Genomic DNA, 5,886 nt, shown 5'->3' with positions numbered 1-5,886 from the left:
CTCTCGGTTTGTCCCGTGAGTGTCTTTACACAATGTGTCCACTTCAGTGTTGGTGTCAGGTGCATGTATGTGTACCACATTTGCCTTTAGGAAAACAAATTAGATCGTAACAGCACTTCCATCTGGACATTCTTCCCACAAACCTCAGTTCCCATGCAGCTTAAGTCTGAGCCTAAAGAAGCGTCAGGACCTGCTGGCCTTATGATGAGCTTTGGTTATTGCCACATCCTGAAAGTATCAAATGTTCTCCACAAAAGGACCCAATGGTTTGATTTGCACCTTTATTTTGAATATGGCCACTGCCTTGCCTCTATTGTCTCTGGCTAGTGGCATTGCCTGGGCTTTGAAGAAACCCACATTGAAGAAAGGAGGCTGCAGAGACCCTCTAGTTTCTGGGCAATGGCTTTAGAGCAGAGCCTAAAGCACCTCCCTACAAGGTGCTTTCAGACCTAGGATTTGGCGCCTGTGGGCTTCTTAGTCAAGCAACCTCTCTCCTGTTCCCTGTGATGTTCTGGTTCTCATTGCTGAAGTCATGAGCTTCAGGGTCACCCAGGACTGGTTCAAGGTCACTCCCCCGGTAACAGGTGTGAAATTGGAGTCTAGCCCGAGTGGCTTTTCATCCCGTGAGTTCTCACCTTCCTCCTGACCTGGGCAGAACCCCCTTCCTGCCTGCCAGTCGAAATACCATTTCAGCCTTCCCTTAAATCTGAGGCTCCTGGCGCCCTGGAAGCAAACACTCCTTAGTGATGCTTATCCGTGTCAGCAGGTTACTTCTCTCGGAGCACAACAAAAGGAGAGGCTTGCTCAGGGGGAGCTTGGAATTGGCCACCCCCAGGAGCTGAATTTGAGAAGCTACACTCCAGGGGTGCTCTAACACATTTTCATGCAGAGAGAAAGGGGTCTCAGAAATTCTTGGCTGAAGCAAAGGCGTGTTAGCAAGACTTAGCAAGTCTTAGTTAGCGAAGGTGTGTGGGATGGGGGACTGGTTCCGGAATGGGAGGGCAGCTGATTCTTGACTAGGGGAGAGAGGTTGTATCTTTGTATGTGTCATGTGCAGTGTATGCATGAGTGTGTGTGCCTGTGCGCGTACATGTGTGTGTGCGTGCGTGGGCATGTATGTGTGTGTGTGTGTGCCTGTTTGTGTGAGTGTGTGCCTGTGTGCCTGTGTGCCTGTGTGTGCATGTGTGTGTGTATGTGGTGTGTGCCTGGGCATGTATGTGAGTGTGTGTACGTGTGCCTGTGTGTGTGTGTGTGTGTGTGTGTGTGTGTGTGTAGGTGCTAGTATCAGTGGTGATGGAATAGACTTGAGGCTTAAATGAGTGCCCAGTGAGTTTTCAAACCACCACTATAATTTGGATAATCTCAATTTTCTCCAAGACCTATTAAGACATGAAATAAAACATTTTGTAAAATAATAAAAGCACCAAATGGAAGTGAGAGTTAGAGACTCTGGGAGGCCCAGTGTTCTCCACCTATTTTATAAAGAAATCATAAAGTTGGGGGATGTAGCCCACTTGTGTAGCCCAATTCCTAGTCTCTCTCTCTCTCTCTCTCTCTCTCTCTCTCTCTCTCTCTCTCTCTCTCTCTCTCTCTCTCTCTCACACACACACACACACACACACCACACAGTTTCTGAAAACTGCCTCACAGAATCAATAGAATGTATTTTTTAAGTACAAATCTCTATGGCATTTTTTTAAAAGCCATTTGGTAGCTACCATGGTAGTAACTATTTTAGGTGGAGATTATGAATATGGGCATAAATCAGAGGGCACAGGTATGGTGAGGCTCGAGACCCTTACACAGTGTGTAACATTGTGGCTGAGGACCTAACCAAGTGACCACAACGATCACTAGTCATGCAAAAGCCAACAGCAAGAGCCTTAGGATGTGATATGCTGGAACCTCACTCCTGTCAGACTCCAGGCAAGGTCTCCTGACTTGAATTTGATCAAGAGGAAGCCTCAGATATACCCGAACTAAGACATAGCTTACAAAAAGACTGGTAGCAGTCTTAAGAAGTGTCGGGATCATGAGCAAAAAGGGCCCAGCATCGTTCAGTTCAAGAGGATTTGAGAGCTCAGACAATAGCCATTGTTTCACCCTGAGTTAGAAAAGAACACTTTGTAAAATGTAAATGAGGTCTGAAGGTTAGGTAACAGTCCCAAATTGATGCTATTTTCTAATTTTGATCATTGCGTCACGCTTTTGTTGTAATTTCATGTTTGGAGAACCTGTAAACGTATGTAGAGGGTCTTTGTAGCATTACTGACAATTTTTTTCCAAAGTCTGATTTTCAAGATTACAAGCACAAGGATCTATCTTCTAACCGTCTGACTCGAACATCATTTGGTGGCCAGTTTGCTCTGACAGTTTGCCAATCAAGACTGTCATCTCTAATTAATATGCAAAAGGAAATGAGGAAATGGGCTTTCCAGAGCTTTCACTGACTTTTCAAATCCCCAAGCCGAGGTCCTCTGGGCTCCTGCTGGTCCTTCCTGCAATAGAGAGAGACTTGAGTGTAGTCCAGACTTTCCTCAGCTTTCTTCATGATACACTATCAGAGGCTCCATAGGAACACCCAAATGCTGAGACTCAAGGATAAAACGTACTTGACTTTTCATGGTCATTTCTTAAGTTAATTTGATCATGTGACACCCCCCCCCCCCCCCCCCAAATGCTTGAATTTGAATAAGGTCTGAACACTTCACCGCGGTTTCTCTAAACCTCCCTGTCTGAGTTGCCCCGCAGCTGTTCTTCAGTTTGTGAGAGCCATTTAAACTCCATCTCTCAGCAAGGATGTGATGCTATGAGCCCCGTGTTTGCCTGCGCAGGACAGCGGAGTACTGCGTCAGGCCAAGTATCTGGGTTGAACAGTTCAGGTCTTGGGAAAGTCGCTCTCACAGAATCGGTTATTCACCGCAGCATCCTTCCTGCCCGCTCTGCTTCCCGGAGCTAAGATCTGTGTAGTGGCTGGATGGGTGCTGCCCCTAGACACACCTTCCCACCAGCCCAGAGGAAGCCCAGAGTCTTTTCTCACTTTGCTTCCTGGAACGGACAAGTAGCTGCTGGGAAAATACTTTACAATCAAGCCATAGCTGGGAGGGTTTGACAACTGGAAAGGCACAAACATCCTTGATCCGCAGGGTGAGGTTAGTTTCTGTTTGGGCTTGTGCTTTTGAAAGGAGGAAATAGTTTTCATAAGCATCAGATTAGATGCAGGAAATGTCCACAGGACAATGAGAAACTGACAAGGCCGAGCAACCGGATTTTGTCGTTGGTTACTACCGCCATCTCCTGGCAGAGTTTGAGAACTACAGGGAATTGCGGGTAAACCAAGAATGCTTGCTCATCTCTCCCAGCTTTCCACAAGTTCTTAAGGGCACGAAAGGAAATGGTGAGAATTACTTTTCAGATAGAATATTTATTGGCATCTTTCACGGATCCTTGAGTAATAAACATAGGAATGAAGACTGAAATTACAGCAGGCTAGCCTGAAGCAAGGTGGTCATAACAACGTTGTCATAACAATGTGGTCGTAACAACCTTTTGAAACAGGCATGGTTGTCATTTCATGGGATAGGCAGTACCAAACTATTTGTAGCTAAGATTGCAAGTGGGGCAATATTCCAGTCATAAACAGGAATGACTTTCAAGCTCAAGATGGAGACAGGCTGGTTTATCAGGATCTGCCCCCTTTATCATTTGGTATTAATTTTATACACTGGGCCATACTTACCCTCTAGGAAGGTAAATTCTGTTAGGTAAAGGTTTAGCACAGCAACCATCTCATGCTCATCCACTGGCAGACAGGAAGCAGCCTTTCTAGGTATTTAGGTCCCATTTTGGGAAAAAAATGTGTTTTCTATTTCATGATGAAAGTGTTGCAGTGTAGGGACAAATTTCTGAACCGTGTTAGGGATGCAGACATAGCTCCTTGCTCCACCTCTTTCTCACCCCCAACAAACCTCAAGTTCCTCTCGTGGGTGTCCGTTATGGACTGATTACCTAAGTTAGATCTAAAGTTTTTATTGCAATAGCAGCTCTCCCAAATGGGGGGAAATATCAAGGTTTCATTTGGAGAGACTGAGGGTAAATCTCATCAGATCAGAAGCTGAGGGCCAGTGATGAGGCTTTACTGGTGGAGCAGCTTGCTTAGCCTGGCCTACCGCTGAAAGAGATAAGACAAGACATATGAAAGAAAAAGGAGAGTTCGAGTGCCCAGAACAGCCACTGGGAGATGGTGTTTGCTATGCCTGTGCTACTCAGAAGGGGCTAGTCCACTCCCTCCTCTTGCTGACAGGACACTTCCTACTCAGACTTCAGAGGAGGCCTAGGAGAAAACAGCCCCCCTCAGTCAGGCTGAGAACATTGGCCCTGCAGGTTTGAGAGAGAGGGATAAAGAGGAGAGGCAAAGAAGCTTGATGTTAGCTGTCCCTCAAGACTGGAGAAAACCAACTTTCCCTAAACTAATCCTTCGTGAAGCTCTCAGAGCTTGGTGCAGCTTGTCAGTAGCCCCGCCGGTGCCGTTTTCTTGGCCTGTGGTCCAGGGTGGGGGATTTCCTGAAAGGATGAGCTTCTCCTGTGTGATGACTTTCAAAATACGAGTTTACCCATCAAAGCTCTTGGCTTGAGCTGGGGGAGCACGCAAGTCAGTGGCAGAGTGCTCTCCCAGAATGCACCAGAGCCCTGGAAAAGCGAAATGAAATCAAGATGAAGCCCCATTTGATTATGTTGTTCATGAAATGTTCAGCTAATATATGTGTGTTTAGTGCGTCTACCTGGAGTTGTCAAGCTCTTGAAGTCTGCTGATTGGTTAACCGCACTGAGAAGTGAGAAATAGCGTGAGCCAGCGGTCTGGATCTAGTCTTGTCTCTGTTGCCTGTTTTTTCCTTTTTTTCTTTCTTTTTTTCTTTCTTTTTTTCTTTCTTTTTTTCTTTCTTTTTTTCTTTCTTTCTTTCTTTCTTTCTTTCTTTCTTTCTTTCTTTCTTTATCTCTCTCTTTCTTTCTTTCCTTCTTTTCTTTTCTTTTCTTTTCTTTTCTTTTGTTCTTTCTTTTTTTGTGTCACCTTAGGTGAGTTCTTAGTTCTGTGAGATTGCTTCCTCATCTAGAGTATGGATTTTAGAATAGTCCCCAGGTTTCCAATCACTATGAAGATTAAGTCTGAGGAGCACTCAAAGCCTTGAGTGGTCAGTAGAGTAGGAGGCAGACTCTGAGTACGTAGCAACACTGTAAGTATGTAGTAATCATGAGCTGTGACTGGCGTTATTTATAGGGATGCTCAACCTCTAGCCATGGGCTATCCAAAGTGCTGTCAACTACTAGCTTCCTGTAGCCACTGAGGTTGAAGTGAGGTTAGACCCAAGTGCCGTGTGCTATAAATCTGAAACACTGTATAGGTGGTCAGTGCCTGAGTTCTTGGCCTTTGGGAAGTGAGTCCAGGAGGGTCAGGAGTTCAAGGCCATCTTTGCCTACAAACTGAGTTGGAGGTCAGCCTGAACTACATGAGACCCTTCCAGAAAACACAACAAAAGTGTGAGAAAAAAAATCAAAAATATAAGCTGACCATGGAGATGCGAGTCTGTGATCCCAGCACTTGTGTGACAAAAGGGCAGGTCAAGTTCTGTGTTGGAGGCCAGCCTGGTCTACAGAGCAAGTTCCAGGTCAACTAGAGTTACCCAGAGAGACCTGGGATTCTGTTTTTTAAACTTTTAGAAAAATATTTATTTATTGTAATTTTGTGTGCATGATTGTTTGCCTGCTTGTGTATGTGTGCACTGTGTGTGTGTGCACTGTGTGTGTGTGCACTGTGTGTGTGCACTGTGTGTGTGCACTGTGTGTGCACTGTGTGTGTGTGTACTGTGTGTGTGTGCACTGTGTGTGTGC

The sequence above is a fragment of the Microtus ochrogaster genome, chromosome 16 (assembly GCF_000317375.1).
Source record: "Microtus ochrogaster isolate Prairie Vole_2 chromosome 16, MicOch1.0, whole genome shotgun sequence".
NCBI classification, from domain to species: Eukaryota; Metazoa; Chordata; class Mammalia; order Rodentia; family Cricetidae; genus Microtus; species Microtus ochrogaster.
This window is presented reverse-complemented; position numbering follows the sequence as displayed.